The following is a 17,243-nucleotide window of genomic DNA, read 5'->3' as shown; positions in this document are numbered from 1 at the left end:
ATTAAGTATGGGACCTGGCCCTTTCCTCTGAATGAGTTTGCTGTTGCTAACTCTCAGGATTTTATCATAAGTCTCATGATGTTGGGTGTTTTTCTTAAAGTCCAGCTCCTTGCATGTTGTGAATTCATGAGAAACTCAACTTACTTTCTTCTTCTTTTTTTTTTTTTAAGGGAAGTTTCCAGGCCTCATGGTTGTGGGGGAAAAAAGGTTGAGCTTGTGACCCAAGTTCATCTGAAAGGAACAAAATCTAAAGAGCAGAAAAAAGATCCTTTTTTTAATCTTGTGCTTTTGAAGAACGTGACTTCTGATTTTTGAATGCTTGAGACTGCCAATAGTGAATCTGACGCCCTGATCTTAAAAAGTTTAAGTTAGTGCTTAATTAGATTCCAGAATCTACACTTAGCAAAATTATTTGAACTTTACCCTGGGAAATATTCAGTTCTCATTTAATCTGTTGTATGTAAAGGCATTTCATAATTTAAAATATTACATAAAAATGTGTTTATTTTCTTAAATTCATAAGATTGGTGGTATGCGACTATTTAAATACAAAGGGTAGTATATTATTATGTAGTGTCATATTATGTATAATCAGTAGGGCTGTCAAGCAATTATAAAAATTAATCACAATTAATTGTGCTATTAAACAATAACAGAATATGATTTATTCAAATATTTTTGATGTTTTTTACATTTTCAAATATATTGATTTCAATTACAACAGAATACAAAGTGTACAGTGCTTCACCAGCCATCAGCCATTGTTGTGAAAGGTCTAAGAGCAGATTTCTGGTTCTTTGGCAGTTCTGGTGGAGGTGTCCCTGTAGCTCTGACTATAGCATTGTCAGGAGAGCTGCCCAAGCCTGATTAAGAAAAACAGAGATGTTCCAATTTAGCATCAAATAAACATTTTACGAAACTTAACTTTACCATCTCTCTCACCCACACCTATGTATTTGCTTAAACTACAAAACCTCATAAAATAACCAGACCAATAAGCAAAATATATTTACTGGGCTTATATTTACAGCTGTTGATGCTGATGGATTTGCCTTTTCAGCTGTCTCTTTCCTTTTTCTTTTGAGCTTGTTTACCTTCATAGAGAAGCTGTGAGATTATTCCCACAAAATGACAATGTTATAAATGGAGTAACTGTTCCTATTATAATTCTAAAAGCCCCTGTTGACATGGGTTATGAAACCATATCCTGATTTCAGAGGACCTGTCAACAAAAGGTTCAGCTACATGCTAGCTGTATGAAGATGGTGGAATGTGCATTTGGCAGATTAAAAGGCTGCTGGCACAGCCTTCAAAATCATTTGGAATCCAGTGTCATTAATGAAGTCCACAATATTGAGGATTGCTGTGCCCTACACAATGTTTGCAAAGAGAAGGGGGAACCTTTTCATCAGGAATGGAATCAGGACACTGCTGACAGCTGAACCAGTACACACAACCAGACAGTGGTTACTCATGCAATGGAAATCTGAGATCCTTAGAATAATAAGAGCTCAATAATATAATGGGTATGCCTGGTCCCATTCATGAGGGGTAATGAAATGGTATTTGAAGTGGTTGTGTGTGTGATCCTTCTTGTAAATGTGTAGGTATTGTATATCATGAATTCTGTAAATACTTCGATAACATACATTATGCATGTTATCCATACTGGCAATGTGCTGCCATTTACAGGTTATGGATTACTGTGATGGCAGTTTGTATATGTTTATTATGAAACTTTGAGATTAGGTATTTGATGAAATTCATTAAAGTCTGTGCCACTTTTACCACTACCTATAATAAAATTTGTTACTCTTGCCTTCTGTACAAATCCAACATTTTATTTCACATAGGTATTTACAAGCTGCAACAACCAGTAATGCAGACCAGCTGACCTCTCTCCAAGAATGTATCTGCCAGTCTCTCCTCATGCTGTGCAGCCTCTGTGTCTTTCTTCCCTGCAAATATCCTTATCCTTTTGGTGGTTGAGTTGGAACCTGGAATTTGTTTAATCAAGCAGGTCTCCCATTAGCTCATCCTAGACTCTTTCTCTTCCCCACAGTAAGGTGGTTCAGGCACCCAGGCTTCAGGTGACATGATTTATCCTGTGGAGGTGGAAGGCCCTTGAAAAGAGGGAAACAGAGAACATTATTGCCTGAGCATGGTAAAAAAATACATTGGAAACAAATGGTTACATAAAAAATAAAATCGTAACTCAGAATCTACAGCCTGGACTTCAAAAACAAGGGATGTCTCTGTGACGATCCACAGGGCTAGGGCCTAGGTCAGATAGTCCCTGAGCATCTGCTGTATCCACACCACCACCCAACAACTTTGACAGAGCAGCAACTGACTGACTGTGAGTCCTGTGGGACCAAGCACCACTGAACTACAGAGATGCTGACTGGGAGAGCCTATTGCATTCACTAGTTGGCTGAAGCATGTTATTTAAAGCCTAAGAGAGGAACATCTGGAGGCATCCAATTCACTCCTGATACATTGTATTGCTCCTGGCTGATCCTGCTTCTGATACCTAATCTGGCTTCTGGTTCCTAGTCCTCTGCTCCTGCATTCTCACCCTGCCTCTGTTTCACTAATCCTACTTTGGCTGACTCACATGGCTCTGATCTGGTGTGGCTTGACTTGACTCCAACCTGATCATATGGCTTGACACTAATACAGACTGCTGGTTTGGGCTTAGACCCTCTAGACTGAACTGGGACAATGTCCCCACAAATCCAGGCCCCAGGCTTGACCCAGGCCCTGTAGCGAGGGTCCTGACAATTTCTTTGCACTCCAAGATACACCAGACCAATCCTTTGTCTTTATTCATAAAGAAGACACCCCCTTGCTATTTGTTTCACCCTGTAGATTTCCTTTCTTGTAGATTTCACAATGTCTCAATTGGCACCTGCTCAGTGTACAAATAGACACAAAGTGTGAGGCATACAGTTGACAAATGGCCAGAAAGGGAAACAGGTGTCAGTTACCTCCTGCTTGAGGGGAATATCTCTAAGAGATGTCACCTCCTGGTGACCTGCCTTAACTCCAACACTTTAAGAGCATAATTTTCAGTATAGATACACAACTCCTTAAATATAGATACACAACTCCATACATTTTCCAATGACTATGATGACCAGAGGGCTACTGGCTCTAGGTAGAGATTTCACAAGCCGCCTTTACATGAACTATTATGCAGATATCCAACCCAGGGGATCCTGTAAAACTTTGTGCATCCCCTGTGCCCTCTGCCAGTTGGCACCAAGGGATCCCTGGGTCACAGTATTGCATTGCTGTAGTCCAGCCAAGAGGTGATGAAGGCATGAATAACTGAGGCCAAGTCTTTGTCTGCCAGGATGCAATGGTGTCTTCTAGCCAACAGGAGGAGATGGTAGAAAGCGTTACTTCTGGCTGCTGTGATGTGAGAGCTCAACATCACCAAGGGATCCAAGAGTATTACTGGGTGATCACATGCCCCCAAATCAGCATTTAGGCTTCTGGCATAAAATAATGATAAAATTCTGAGAGACCACACAAAGAAGCTTTCTGTGAGTTGTATGCTCCCAGTCTTGTATGTTGATTTGCTGGTCTCTGAAGTTAGTCACAGCAAGATTAGAATGCTGTCTTAAAAGGCTACTAAACTGCATCTCGCATTCAGAAGATGTGAATGCTGCATGCTTCAATGTTGATTTTGGGATAGACTAGCAACTGAATATGTTTACAGATGTTTGCACGATTATATGCAATTCATGGGCACAAAGAAGTCTATGAAGTTTCCACCACTTTAGAATTTCTCTGCATTTATTTTGACATTCAGCAGAAGGGACGCCAGAGTACAGAACCTTGGAAGATGACTGCTCATAACCAGCACAAATATTTATTGATATCAAAATTATAAAAATAGGGTGAGAAATGTAACAGAAAATATAAATACATTATTAATCCCAGTCTTCTCTTTTTTGCTGTTGCCAGTGTAGACTAACTACTTGCTCTGGTCTTTGCTGAAATGTTCGGTCTGATCTTGAACCCTTTGCTTTATAAAGAAGTTTTTTAAGTTGATAGTTGGATGGCAACCCATCCTCTACCCCACTATTGGCTCCTGAATACTTCTTAGCAAAAATCAGTGCCTTTAGTATATGAAGTAAGCCACATCATAGCGACAGTTGGCTAGAACTGAAGTATCCAGGGTAGGTTTGTTCAGTGTTGATTGAACTATTGCGTGTTTAAATGTGAAAGGGAAGATTCCTCTCTGAACAAGGCATTGGCTATTTTCGTTAGGAGTCACAGTCACACCAGTTGTTCATGACTCTCACAGACCAGGAAGGGCATGGGTCAGATTCACAAATCTTGGATCGGGGTTCCTTTATGATGTCCAGAACGTTTTGACTAGTGAATGTACGACCAAGCAGCTCTCCGAAGACCATGAGCAAGACAATAATCACATATTATTGACCATGAGCAAGACATATGATTCTTCCTAAGGTTCCCATACCTTCTTTACGCCCACTGCCACAATTCTGGGGTGGTTCCCAGATCTAGTCTGTGTCTAACCAACCATTCTTTGAAATGCCATTATAACCTCCTTTTGTGTGAGCTTGAACATTTCTAATATTTTCTCTCCTTTGGAAGATAAATTTGTCTGCACCCTCAGCCTTCCTTTTTCCCTTGAGAAATAATATAATCTGTCTACAGTCCTAATTTTCTATAACCGATATTATTTTACAGGTCTTGTTTTGCTGACCTCTTTTTCTTTATACAGTGTATCTGCAGCATAATATTTCTTGTAAAATCTTTCATTTTATTTTTTATTGTAGGTCCTATTATTTTTTACAATGGACAGAGTTCCATTAACTTGACATTTGGCCTGATGATTTGACTTACTTTACACTAAGTCAGACACTGAAGAGAAGTAATAGACAAATATGTATATGCTGGGTTTTTTAATACTACTAAGATGGTGGGATCATACCTTCTTCTATGATGACATTTGGGGAGAAGGAAAAAACACCTTTACCAATTCCATTGTGGAAAATACAGATCCACTGAAAACCATGGGCATCTGGGTGGGGGCCTTATCTATATTTTAGTTCAACTTTCAGTGAGAGAGGGGATCTCAAGAATAAAGGTCACTAACACACACTTCTGACATGCTCCAAAAACTTGTGTTTTGGAGAGACGGTAAAATTTAGTAGACAATATTTATAATGAGAAAATTCTTTTGCTGAATGTTTTCTTCTAAGTGTGAATAAAGTTTAACACATTATAAGCAAATGAACTATTTGTTTTTTCCTGACAGCTGCTGGGATAATCTGCAGACAGGAAAGTGAAACGGCCCCCTCTAAACTACATCTGTTAACTGACGCCTGATCTACACTACAAGGTCACTCACTGCAAGGCAGCTTACGTCGACCTAACTACGTAAGGGCAAGTCTGCACTTAAAACACTTATTGGCACAGCTGCGCTCATGCAGCTGTGCTGCTGAAACACTTTAATGAAGATGCTCTAAACTGACAGGAGAGAGCTCTCCCATAGGTGTAGTTAATCCACCTCCCTGAGAGGCAGCAGTTATGTCGATGGGAGAAGCTATCCTGCCGACAGCGCTGCCTACATGGGTGGTTAGGTCAGTAAAATTAAGTTACTCAGGGGTGAGGATTTTTCACACACCCAAGCAACATAGTTATACCAATATGGCTTTGTAGTGTAGACCAGACCTAAGTGTTAGCTAACATTTCGCTCCCCGCGACATAACTGCCCCGCTAGGCTGACTTAATAACTCCACCTCCAAGAGAGGCATAGAGTCAACGCCAATGTAGTTAGGTTGACACAGTGTCAGTGCAGACACTTCGTTACTTACATCAACTGTTACTGGCTTTCAGTATGCCCCACACTGACAGTACAGTTGGTACAAGTGCTCCTGGTGAGGACGCGCACTGCTGACACAAGGAGCATAGTGCGGATATGCAAAAGCGATTTAATTATTGCAATGGCTGTATGCCGACGTAACTCTGGTTGACATAATTTTGTAGTGTAGACATGCCCTGACTTTGTTGGCTTTGGTTAACAAATGGTTTTTAAGTCTGGCAGCCAACAATGATACTGCTTCCTTCCCCAGAACTGAAGAGCTCGGTATAGCTTGAAAGCTTGTACCTTCCACCAACAGAAGTTAATCCAATAAAAAGATATTACCTCACCTACCTTGTCTCTGTCATATCCTGGGACCAACATGGCTACAACACTGCAACCAACAACATTTCACTTTTGTTTATGACCTAGGATAGCAAATGATAGTCCTCTGTTACTGGTCTTGCTGGTTTTCTTGCAAAGTAAATCTGATTCCCCAACTGTGCCTTTGTAACTAGTTTGGGCAATTCTTCCTCCTAGCTCTCTATGCAGTAGTATATGCCAGATTGTATTGTTCACACGCTACTGGTGCCACACTTTGTGCATTACCAGTCACTCAGGCCTGATCTACACTGAAAAGTTATATTGGCATAGGTTTGTTGGTCAGGGGTGTGAAAAGAAAACCCACACCTGTGACTGATGTAGCTATGCTGATATATCTCCCAGTGGAGACACAGCTATATTGACAAAAGAGAGTTTCTATTAACATAGCTAACTTTGTTTGAGGAGGTGATGTTTCTACAACCAACAGAAAACCCCCTTCTATTGGTGAAGGCTACATCTACATTACAGAGCTATGCTGCCACAGCTAAGCTTGTATAGTCTCTGGGCTTGTCTACACTTACAGCACTGCACCATTGTAGCGCTTAGTGAAGATGCTACCTATGCCAATGGGAGAGCTTCTCCTGTTGGCATAGGTAGCTATGTCAATGAGAGAAGCCCTGTCAACACAGTGCTATTTACGAGGGGGTTAGGTGAGTATACCTACATTGTTTTCCACATCCCTGAGTGACATAGTTATACTGACATAAGTTAGTAGTGTACACCAGCCTCTGTCATATAGACACACTCTTATATTGATTTAAAATTGGCTTATATCAATTTACATTATGAAATAAGCCACTCTGAAACAGAAAAAGGACTGTTTACATACAAACTTGTACCAGTCTAGCTGAAATAGGTTTACAAACACACTTTTAGCCAAATCAGTGCAAGTTTGTATGTTGACAAAATCTTACAGCTGCAAGCTAAACTGATATATGCCAGGTTTAAACTGAAGTAAGAGAGTCCACACAGGGTTTTGCAGCAATATAACTTAATTGGTTTAAAATACCCTTTTATTAAACTGGTAGTTTTGTGTGCAGAACAGGCCTCATCCTTGCAGAAAACTGTACTCAGCCAATAACAACAGGAGCAAAGTACAGGAGCAAAGGTGTGAACTCACCCCATTCATCACAGTAAATTGTGGACTATTTATCTACTTCAGAGTTTATTACAAACCATTAAAACGCTAACAACTTTCCTTTTCTTAAAGAAAACAAACAAAGAAGGCAAATACACAAAAGCTATGTACTTGCAACGTTAATGTTCTACAATTAAACACACAAAGCAAAGGAATACAGCAGTTAAGGTTCTTGAATTAACATTAACTTGCTCACATTGTGCATACAGATTTGTGATTACTGGTTAGGCTACTAAATACACACTATGTGCAAAACAGAGTTCATGTTTCTGTGAGAACCTTACTTTTTGCATTCCTTGACTTTGTTCAAATATGTAACCTTAATGTTTCATTAATCTAAATTTTTTCGCTAAAGCCCCAATCCTACAATTTGACCAAGTCTCCTCATTGTGTGTCAGACTTGCTGCCCCACCCACCCTCATTCTTTCCTAGGAAGTGTATTTAACAGAGCAGCTGCCCTCCTACCCCCACCAATTCCAAAGGGTGTGTGGGTGTCTAAGGCTATGTCTACACTGGGATAAAAAGCCTGTGACAAGTGCAGGTCAGTTTACTTGGGCTCACAGGGCTCAGGTTCTGGGGCTAAAATATAGCTGTGTAAATGCTCGGGCTGGAGCCCGAGTTCTGGGACCCTCCATCCTCACAGGGTCCCAGAGTTATGGCTGGTTAGTCTCTAAGGTGCCACAAGTACTCCTTTTCTTTTTGCAAAGACAGACTAACACGGCTGCTACTCTGAAAAGAGTTATGGCTGGAGCCCAAGCCTGAACCTCTACACAGCCATTTTTAGCCCCACAACCTGAGCCAGGCAAGCCCAAGTCAGCTGACCTGGGCCAGCCATGGGTCTTTTAACCCATGTAGGCATACCCTAGGAACTTCTGCCCTCCTACCCCCACCTCAGGGCTTGTCTATACAGCAGTGGAGCTGCACTGTTGTAGTGTTAAGAGACCTGGTCCACACTACAAAGTTAGCAAGTCAGTTTATGTCAACCTGTGTTTACACTAAAATTTCGCTCCTGCCGTAACTGCCCTATGGCAACTTACCTCCATGTGAGGTGTAGAGTCAATATTGATGTAGTTATATCAAAGCAGTGTCAGTGTACACACTGTGTTGCTTACATTGACTGTTACTGGCTTTCAGAAGCTGTCCCAAAATTCCTCGCAGTGACAGTACAATCTGTACAAGTGCTCCTGGTGAGGATGCGCACTGCCAACACAAGGAGCAAAGTGATGCACAAGTGATGTAATTACTGTCACAGCTGTATGCCGCCATAAGTTAGGTTGACTTAATTTTGTAGTGCAGACATGCCCTCAGTGTAGACATATCTATGCCAATAAAAGGGGTTTTCCCATTGGCATAGATAATCCACCTCCCTGAGAGGCCGCAGCTAGGAGGACAGAAAAATTCTTCTATCTCACTAGTGTTGTCTACACAGGGACTTAGATCAGCTTAGCTGTCACTCAGGGGTGTGGATTTTTCACACCCCCTCGTGATGTAGCTGGATCCATCTAATTTTCTAGCATAGAGCAGGAGCCCTCACAGCTGCTGCCCGGCTACCCCCTATATGTGTGTGTGTGTCTGTAACAGAGCTGCTGCCCCCTGTCTCCTTGGGAAAGGGAAGTGGGTGGAAAGGTAACAATCCTAATACCCCTCCCCGCCCCATTCTCTACCAGGGAGCGGGTGTTTAAGGGAGCTGCTCCCTCCGCCCCAGGGGAGTATCAGACCCCATATCCGCCCCCTCCTGTGCAGTGTGTGTGACCGAGCTGCTGCCCCCTCACGTTAGGGGATCACTAATTAGGGCCCCGCTGTCTCCAGGGCTCCCGTTCCCCTCCAGCTCTCTCCCGCGGGGGAGGCCGCTGCCTGTCGCAGGCCCGGCTCCCTGCTGCCGCAGCGCCCTGGCCTCCCGCCGGGGTTAAGCGCGGAGACAGCGAGGCCCAGGAGCCGGGCTGGCCCGAGGGGAAGGAAGGCGTGAGGCACCAGCAGCAGCAGCAGCTCTTATCGCGGGGCCGGGCCTTTCCCGGGAGGCGGAGGGAGCCGAGCGAGCCGCTCTCCTCGCCGCAGAGCCGGGCCTGGACGCGCCACCCTCGCCGTCTCGCCCTGGTTCCGGTTGCCAGGCCGGGCGGCGGCGGCGGCGGCGGGCGGGTCAGAGGGTAAAGGTCGCTCCCCCAGCATCCTCCGTGCTGGATACTCAGCCATCTTGGATCCGCGGGACAAGAAAATTCATGCGGTGAGTTCGGCCCCCATTATTTTCTGGCCCCCTCCCCGCGGCGCGCTCTGCCCGCTGCCTCCCAACCGGGCCCGCAGGCGCTGGCGGCGGGGCCCCTGGCGGCCCGGGCCCGGCTCCGGGGTCCCTGGGCCCGGCCGCAGCCAGCCGGGTTTCCGTTTGCTTTTGTCTCCGAGGGAGAGAGAGGGGGGGACGCGCAACGTCTGAGTCGGGAGCGGAGCCCTTAGGCCTAGCCCAGGCAGCGGCCCCGGCCTCCTCCGCCATCTCCGGCCGCGGCGGCGGCGCCCGAGCCCCGCTGTGCGGGGAGGGAAAGGCCGTCACCGCGGGAGGCGGCAGAGCCCGGGCCCGCACCCTGGGGCCTCCTCATCCTCTGTGGCACTTCACACGGCCCCGGCGTCCCTTGCTGCTCGCTGCCCCTTGCCCTGGCCGCTGCCTCCCCGTCCACCCGCGGTGTCCGCCTCCTGCCTCTCCTCCGCCCCGCTCCCGCCTGTGTCCTAGTGTCTCTTCCCCGAAGCCCGTGGCCTAGTTGTGGTTCCTGATACCCTGCAGCCCCGTCGTACATTCGGCTTGCTTAGGTGTGTGAGGATATAAGTTGGTGGTAATGTCTGTCCCCCCGTCTGTTCCCCCCCCCCCCATGTGCCTTTTGGCTCCGGGTTAAGAAACCGATGGAGCGAAATCTGCCACCCACCGACTCTGCTGCTGCTGCTGGCTTTTCTTTATAGGCGATGCTGGGGTTTTGCTGTTTATCAGTGTAGCCTTGTGGCCTGTTATGTGTGTCCCTTGGGTGCAGAGAGGGGGTGAAATAGGGTTAATTATTTTTTGGTGTACTCTCCATAGCCTTTCTGGGGGAGGCTGAGATGATGTCGGAACAGGTTCTGATCCTCCCTCAGAAATGTTTGTTAAACAAACTTGAAGCAAACTGAACCACTTCCTCTGAGTGCTGTCTGTGTCAGATGATGTCTCGTCTTCCTGTGTGTGGTGGTGTTTCTGCTTTGAAGCAGCTTTCAGTGTGAGCCAGTGCTAATGGGAACATGCAGATACAGTAAGGGAGAGTTAATTCGTGTGTTTACAATTGTAGCTGTGTGCACATATTGAAATTTGCAAACCAAAAAATGATGCATCTGTTACTTAAACTTTTATTCTAATTCAAGTTACTTGTAACTTTAGTTTAGATATTTTGTAGTACTCTGTCCAAAACCCACCACATAATTATGTCATTGTGGATCAGCAGTGTTTACTTTTTTAAAAATTTACTGCCAAAATTGTGGTGTTATATTGGCTTTTTATTTCATATATAAAATGTAGAGATCTCCCTTTTGATTCCTGGGTGGGAAGTGAATTAAGTCCACGAAGGAACAAAACATTCATATTGCCTGTACAGCAGTAACATCTGGTGGAAGTGATTGGCTGCTGGGCTTAACTCAGCAATAGGGGAGCTTAAAGTTTATCAAACTTGCTGTCACGTCAGTCAATAGACAGGTTTCTGGAAACATGGATGCAGTTCAAACTGTTAAGATGTATGCAGAGCAGAACACCCAAATATAATTATTTAGGTTTTCATTGCAAAGATTCCTTTATTTGGACCTGAGAGTGGATTTACGCACTACGTCCTTTGATTTTTTTTTCTGTGATCGTATTTTTCAGTGTAGTCTATTGTTGATCAAAGCATGCCTGATCCAGTTCTTGAGGACTGCACTATTTTATAACATCATAATTGTTTGTGTGGAGAATTCCAGCGGACACATGCTAGGCTTCCAGATTTCAACGTGCTAGATCCTTTTGGTATTATAAAGTTATAAACTATGAAGGAATTTGAGTACAAGAACTGGCATACCATTCATTAGAAGGCAGTATTTCACCCCCCCCCCCCCGAAGCTGATAATAAGGCTAACATGGGCGGGGGGTCCTCCTTATCTGTGTTGTTTTGTTGTCATTTCTTTCTGAGATTTGTCTAATGCCTTTGGCTAAGAATTTTAAAAGTGACTAGTGATTTTGGGCACTTCAGTTTCTAAATGCCGAACTTGAGATGCTTGCTTTATTTTATTTTATTTTTTTAAAAAGAGGGTGAGTATTTAGTACTTGAAAATCAGGCCCATTAAGGTTTCTCCAATTGGCAGACAAAAATGGAGGTCTCAGAAATCACTCTTGACTTTTGAAAATCTTGGCCTTTGTCTCTAGCTTGTGTTAAGAGTTAGGTATGCCATTTAAGCAGGTACTTGACGTTAAATCTGAAATCAGAAACTTTCATTTTTAGGTTTCAGAGGAACAGCCGTGTTAGTCTGTATTCGCAAAAAGAAAAGGAGTACTTGTGGCACCTTAGAGACTAACCAATTTATTACAGTTTATATGGGTGCAGGATACTCTGTACATCAGTTCATTGTATCATAGTCTTAATTTTTATAGATATTTTTATATTTGAAAAATATACTTTTTACATCACTCAACTTTAATCTGTTCAAGAATTCTGTAACTTTTTCAACTTACCATTCAACCCTGAAGGCAGGTATCAGTCACTAAACCGACAATGTACTGTTGCTTTCGTTTTACCTTTAACCTGCATCAGACTTTCTGACTTGATCTAAAATATTGAGCCTAATATTAATTGTAGTTAGATTCTTCTGTCAAAAATGCATGTGCAAATCTCACTGAAATCTATAGGAATTGTGCACAAGTATTCAAGGACAGAATTTGGCCTTAAGCACTGCAGAATCCCTGTTGTTTTAAAGTGCTGTTTAAATAAATCTATAATCCAACCTGTTACTCGTTTGTGAAGATCTGTGTGCTAATTAAAGAATAAATGGTAGTTCCTACTTTTTCTTTAATTGTTGGTAAAACACTTGTCACATTTAGAAATATACAAAACAAATATTAGTTTAGATAGAGGGACAAATTTTCAGTGCTCTTGCCTAAGCCCATATAGAAGTGATATGCTATGTACTAATCTAAACAAAACTGAATTTCATTTGGGAGAAGAGGGAAACAAACAAAAAAGCAGTTTATCATCAGATATACAGGATAAGTCAGTCATTTTTATAATTAATGCAGAAATCACACAGTTTGATACATATTGACAAAAACCAAGACATTAAAAATTAAGTTAAGCTTGAATCTTCTGGCCTTCATTAGCTTATGTCAGAATCTTAATATATTTTTAAAATAGTGTTAGGCATTTGATAAAGTCATCAATGACATTTTACAGATGCATTTGTAGTTGAAAAGTCTTCTGATGTTTCAAATATACTGTATCCAGAGAATCAGACTGGCTTGTTTTGGTTCCAGTTTCCTGGGTAGAGGTCAAAGTGTTGTGTTATACCATAAATAAGACTATATGACTAAAATTGAGGGCATTATATTGGTCTGTTGGCGATGGCTCTGATCCTGGAAACGCTTATGCGTGTGCTCAACTTTAAGTGTGCAAGTAGCCTTGCTGACTTATTTAGGTCTATGAATTTGCATAAGTGTTTGCAGGATTGGGATCTAGATATGTATTGATGACGTTCTGAAAACTTAAAAAAATATATTGTCTGTCCAGATCAAAGTTCGTATCACTGAGCTTTATTATAACATTAAAAGATCTGTGTTCTTTAAAAAGTGAAATTATTGCACAGACTATTTTAAAATGCTGCTAACCCTTTACTGTGGGGAATATAAGGGGGAGAGTTGACAAGAGCCATGTCTATGTTGAATTAGTGGTTACAATTAATTTTGTATGTAAACTATTTTTGAGATTCAGTATTGCTGAAATAAAAGTACTATTTTGTTTGTACACCTTTTGAAGTAAAATCTAACTCAAAATATCTTTTGAATTTAAGGAAAAATTAATATTGTTTTTGTAAAGAAGGATCCCAAAATGTCTTACAAGTATGCACAGGTTGCCAGGTTTTAGGCTTAGGCAGGTAAAAGGGTAGGTGGTATCCTCTGAAAATTTTTGATGACGGAAGTGCTTATGACGCCTAATTTACACTAGAAAAGTTTGTCGGTATAGCTGTATCCTCCTCGTATAGATGCATCTTAAGCTAGCAAAAGATTGTTTTTGCTGGGATAGGTTATACTAGTTCCCTGAAAGAAGTAACCTATGCGGGAAAAGGCACCTTCTGTTGGTATAACTGCATCTAAAATAAAGCTTTTGCTGGGACAGAAATGCCTTTAAAAAATCACACCCCCTAACTGACAAAAGTTACCAGCAAAAGTTTCTAATGTAAACCTGTCCTCTATCCCTCTCATATGAAAAAATTTAATGGGCACTTGTCTCAAGCTTTAGTAGAGAGAGAACCGGTGACAGAATATCAGGCAGTAGCTTGAAGACTGTTATGCTGCTTGAAACAATGTACAAATGAATTACACATCATTACTGAATATGTGCAGTACCACCCCATTAGCCTGTTATTGCTGTGGAGTGTATCAACAGCTGCAAATTTTTAAAAAAATCCTTCATTCTTCTGATAAATTTTGTCATGTTTCACTGAATTTCATCTCTTGCTAATACCTTTTAGGTATGTCTAGTTTTATTAATATTAGCAAGCTATAATTTTATAAGTTGCTTAGTACTGACGCTGCTGTGCACTGTACAGTACACAAAAATAAAGATAATTCCTGCCCTGCAGCTCTTAAAATAAACTGTACAGCTGCACAAGTAAAAGGACACCATATTTTTCATAGTTTTTTATTTCTAAGTTGTTTATAATGCCTTCTACAAACTTGAAAATGACGTGGTGGTGGAGATTGTTACTGGTATTATGGTACTACCGATGTTTTCAAGTCATGGGCCAGGACCGCACTACTTGGCCCTGTACAAACAGAACAAAAAGATGAGCTCTGGCCTGAAGAGCCTACTGGTTTTTGTTTTCCATTTTGTAAATGTTTCCCTTCTGTTCCCAACCCCCTTATTTCTATGGAGTATAGTTCATCAAGCCTTTGTCTACTATTAGCTCCCTAGTTTGTTTTTTTCATTACTTATCAGTGGTGCTTTTGAAAATAAGATTTTTACTTAAACTTCACCTCTTCTGCCATCTGGTTGGGTGTGTTGTTTAATTTCACAATCAGGGATTGGGAGGCTTAAAACCATAAAAATGTATAGGGCATTCCCCACCAGATAATATTTATAGGTTAAAATTTGGGACTAAGCTATTTGAGAATCCTTTAAAAATAATTAAGCGTTGTGATCTTTTCAGTCCCTTCCCTTCGCTGATTTATTTGCTATAACGGTCCAAGAGTAAATAATCTGAATTTCATTCAAGTCTTTCAGGTTCCCATTTCCATTTGTTTGTTTTTTTGTTTTTGTTTTATTTATTTATTTGTTTTTGTTTTCTCTTAATGCACCCCAATTTTCTGGTGTTTTGTATGTGCTGAAGTTGCATCACACCAGAAAGTCTGCTCATGGACATTAGTTTGTGTGCTTGAGACATTTTTAGAGCTCTGGTACCAGTTGACTAGAGCATATGAAACTGATTGCTGAAGTCAAGTTATTTGTAAAAAGCTGTAGTTTGCTTACTAATACAATTAGTGCAAAACACTTACACTCTCTCTTGGGTAGTGAAATGGAAAATATTACTTTGCATGTTACTATGATTGCCGGGGCAGTAGTCCAGAACATGGAAACGGGAGTAAGAAAACCTGAGTTCTATTCCTAGCCCTTCTGCTGATTTGTGTGACCTTGTGTAAGTCACTTAACTAATTTGTACCTCAGTTTCCCATGTGTAATATTGGGGTAATACCCATCTTTGTAGCTTTATGGATGGAAAGTTCTGTAGAAATCCATAGTACTATTTCATTAGTTACCGATAATGGTAAATCGTCCACAGTTGAAAATTAGCACTTAAAAAACTGTCTTGTACACTGTCAGTAGGTGACAGTTCTGTTTGCATCTGGTTGTTTTGTAGTAGTGTTGCTAAGACACTTTCTATTGCAATATAAATATGCATATTTGATTGTAACTGTTAACAAGGAGTTTTTCACTTAAGTATCTGGTTGAAATAGAATGACTAATTATGTACAGCAATTGAGTCCATTTCAAGATATGGACTGTTAGTCTGAATTTGTATGTCATTCTTTGGTAAAGAAGTTTTCCTAATGCTGTCCAAATTGTGCATAATGTCATTTCTTTGTCAAGAGTCTGTGTCTACTTATCACATGAAGCTATTCAAAATGTTCTTCTTATTTCCTTTATACTCTATCATAAGCCAGTTTATTTATAAGCTGACCTCCCCCCCAAGATGGATAAGTAAAAATGGAAATTTTTTATGACCCATTCATAAGCCAACCCTATAATTCAGGGGTCAAGAAACTTTGGCTCCCGGGCCATCTGGATAAGCCGCTGGAGGGCCGAGATGGTTTGTTTACCTCGAGCATCCGCAGGCACAGAGGTAAGCATAAGTAAACAAAGTGTCCCGGCGTGCCAGCTGCTTACACTGATGGGCTGGGACAGCAACTGGTGGGGAAATTTTTGTGGGGGGGGAGAAGTTGGGGGTCAGAGGAGTAACTCCTGTGACCACCCCCCATATGACCTCACCCTTAGCCCGGGACCCCCACATTCTCCCCGTCCCATCCCTTCCCAGCTTATCTGGGGAGGGCCATGGGAGGATGTCTCTGGCCTGGCCGGAGCTGCTCTGGTAGGCTGGCCAGTGCGGCAGCAGCTGCTTTGGAGGCTTGGGGGAGAGCAGTGTGGCCATAAGCGGAGAGATTCTGGCCCCGCCTCTTCCCTTCTGGCTCTGCTAGTTGTGCTGCCTCTCCTTGCTCCCTCTGTTGGGGGAGAGGGGCTATGTCCCACCTCTCCCTCTCTATACCCATTCATAAGCCAACCCCCCTTCTCTGATGCTTCCCTTTTTTACTAAAAAAATTCGGCTTATGAACGAATATATACGGTAATTAGTGTTCCCCCTTTTCAGGCCATACAATTAATATATTATATGAAATTTCTTCCTTTGTAGCTGTTTATGTTGTAGTTGTAAAAAATGTTTTCTCACAAATTACAAGTAATTCCACAGAATGGCTAGTTACCAAGTGCATATTCCATAGTCAGTAAAGTAACTGGAACAAGGTTGGTGTACTTTCCTTTTCTTTGTCATTATTGTGTGGTAGCACTTAATTTGTTAGAGAACACTTTTTACAAGTACAATGTAAAAGGTGCATAGCCAGAAATAGTTACAAAGAATGTTCTTCAACTTCATATAAATTGTATAGACTGAAAACAGGAAAACACTGTTTCATTAGAGTCAGAAGAGAACAGTATAAACAGCTTTATGTGGCGAATAGGTGCTGAAAGCTCACTAGGGACTTTGCTATTGATTTTATGTAGAAGGCAGTCAGGTACGATGATGATGAGCAGCAATATAAAACCCCTAAGAAAGCAATGTGTGCAATTTGGACAGCATTAGGAAAATCTGTTTACTAAAGAAACTTCCTACAAATCCGGAGTTTAACAGTCCATATCTTGAAACAAACTATTTTATATACATGGTCATTCTGTTTCATTCATATACTGAAATAAAAAGTTCATTATTAATGCTTCTAAACACCAGTGGTTTCATGGGTTGAAAGGCGATTTCAAATGAGTCTAATAAATTCTGGTCTGCCTTAAGTGAACCAGAAAATACCAAAATAATTTCTTGAATGGGCAAAATAGTTTTTAAAAAGGTTTAGTTAAAATGTAGTGCTCTTCT

The 17,243-nt window shown here is 41.7% G+C and overlaps 1 protein-coding gene and 1 long non-coding RNA gene across 9 annotated transcripts in view; one reads left to right on the top strand and one right to left on the bottom strand.

Moving 5' to 3' along the window:
- Window positions 1–657: 657 nt before the first annotated feature.
- On the bottom strand, window positions 658–9,644 carry LOC140905117 (uncharacterized). 4 transcript variants are annotated; one of them, XR_012156758.1, is made up of 4 exons: window positions 9,339–9,644; window positions 6,191–8,567; window positions 1,896–2,123; window positions 658–863 (listed from the first exon to the last, which is right to left on the bottom strand). It is a non-coding gene; the product is annotated as an uncharacterized lncRNA (long non-coding RNA). The 4 variants fall into 4 exon arrangements; XR_012156759.1 differs by lacking the exon at window positions 9,339–9,644 and having other exon boundaries at window positions 6,191–6,273; window positions 8,405–9,132; XR_012156756.1 differs by lacking the exon at window positions 9,339–9,644 and having other exon boundaries at window positions 6,191–9,132.
- CNOT2 (CCR4-NOT transcription complex subunit 2) overlaps window positions 9,407–17,243 on the top strand; it is a 151,413-nt gene continuing 143,576 nt past the window's right edge. Inside the window, exon 1 of one of the 5 annotated variants that reach the window (XM_073327793.1) lies at window positions 9,407–9,588. The gene's annotated coding sequence lies outside the window, so the exon portion shown is untranslated. The remainder of the gene's footprint in view (window positions 9,589–17,243) is intronic. The other 4 variants (XM_073327794.1, XM_073327795.1, XM_073327792.1 and 1 more) reach the window with 4 other exon arrangements.

Source organism: Lepidochelys kempii, chromosome 1, assembly GCF_965140265.1.
Source record: "Lepidochelys kempii isolate rLepKem1 chromosome 1, rLepKem1.hap2, whole genome shotgun sequence".
Taxonomy (NCBI): domain Eukaryota; kingdom Metazoa; phylum Chordata; order Testudines; family Cheloniidae; genus Lepidochelys; species Lepidochelys kempii.
The sequence above is the reverse complement of the archived record's forward strand: the minus strand, read 5'-3'. Positions and strand labels throughout refer to the sequence as shown.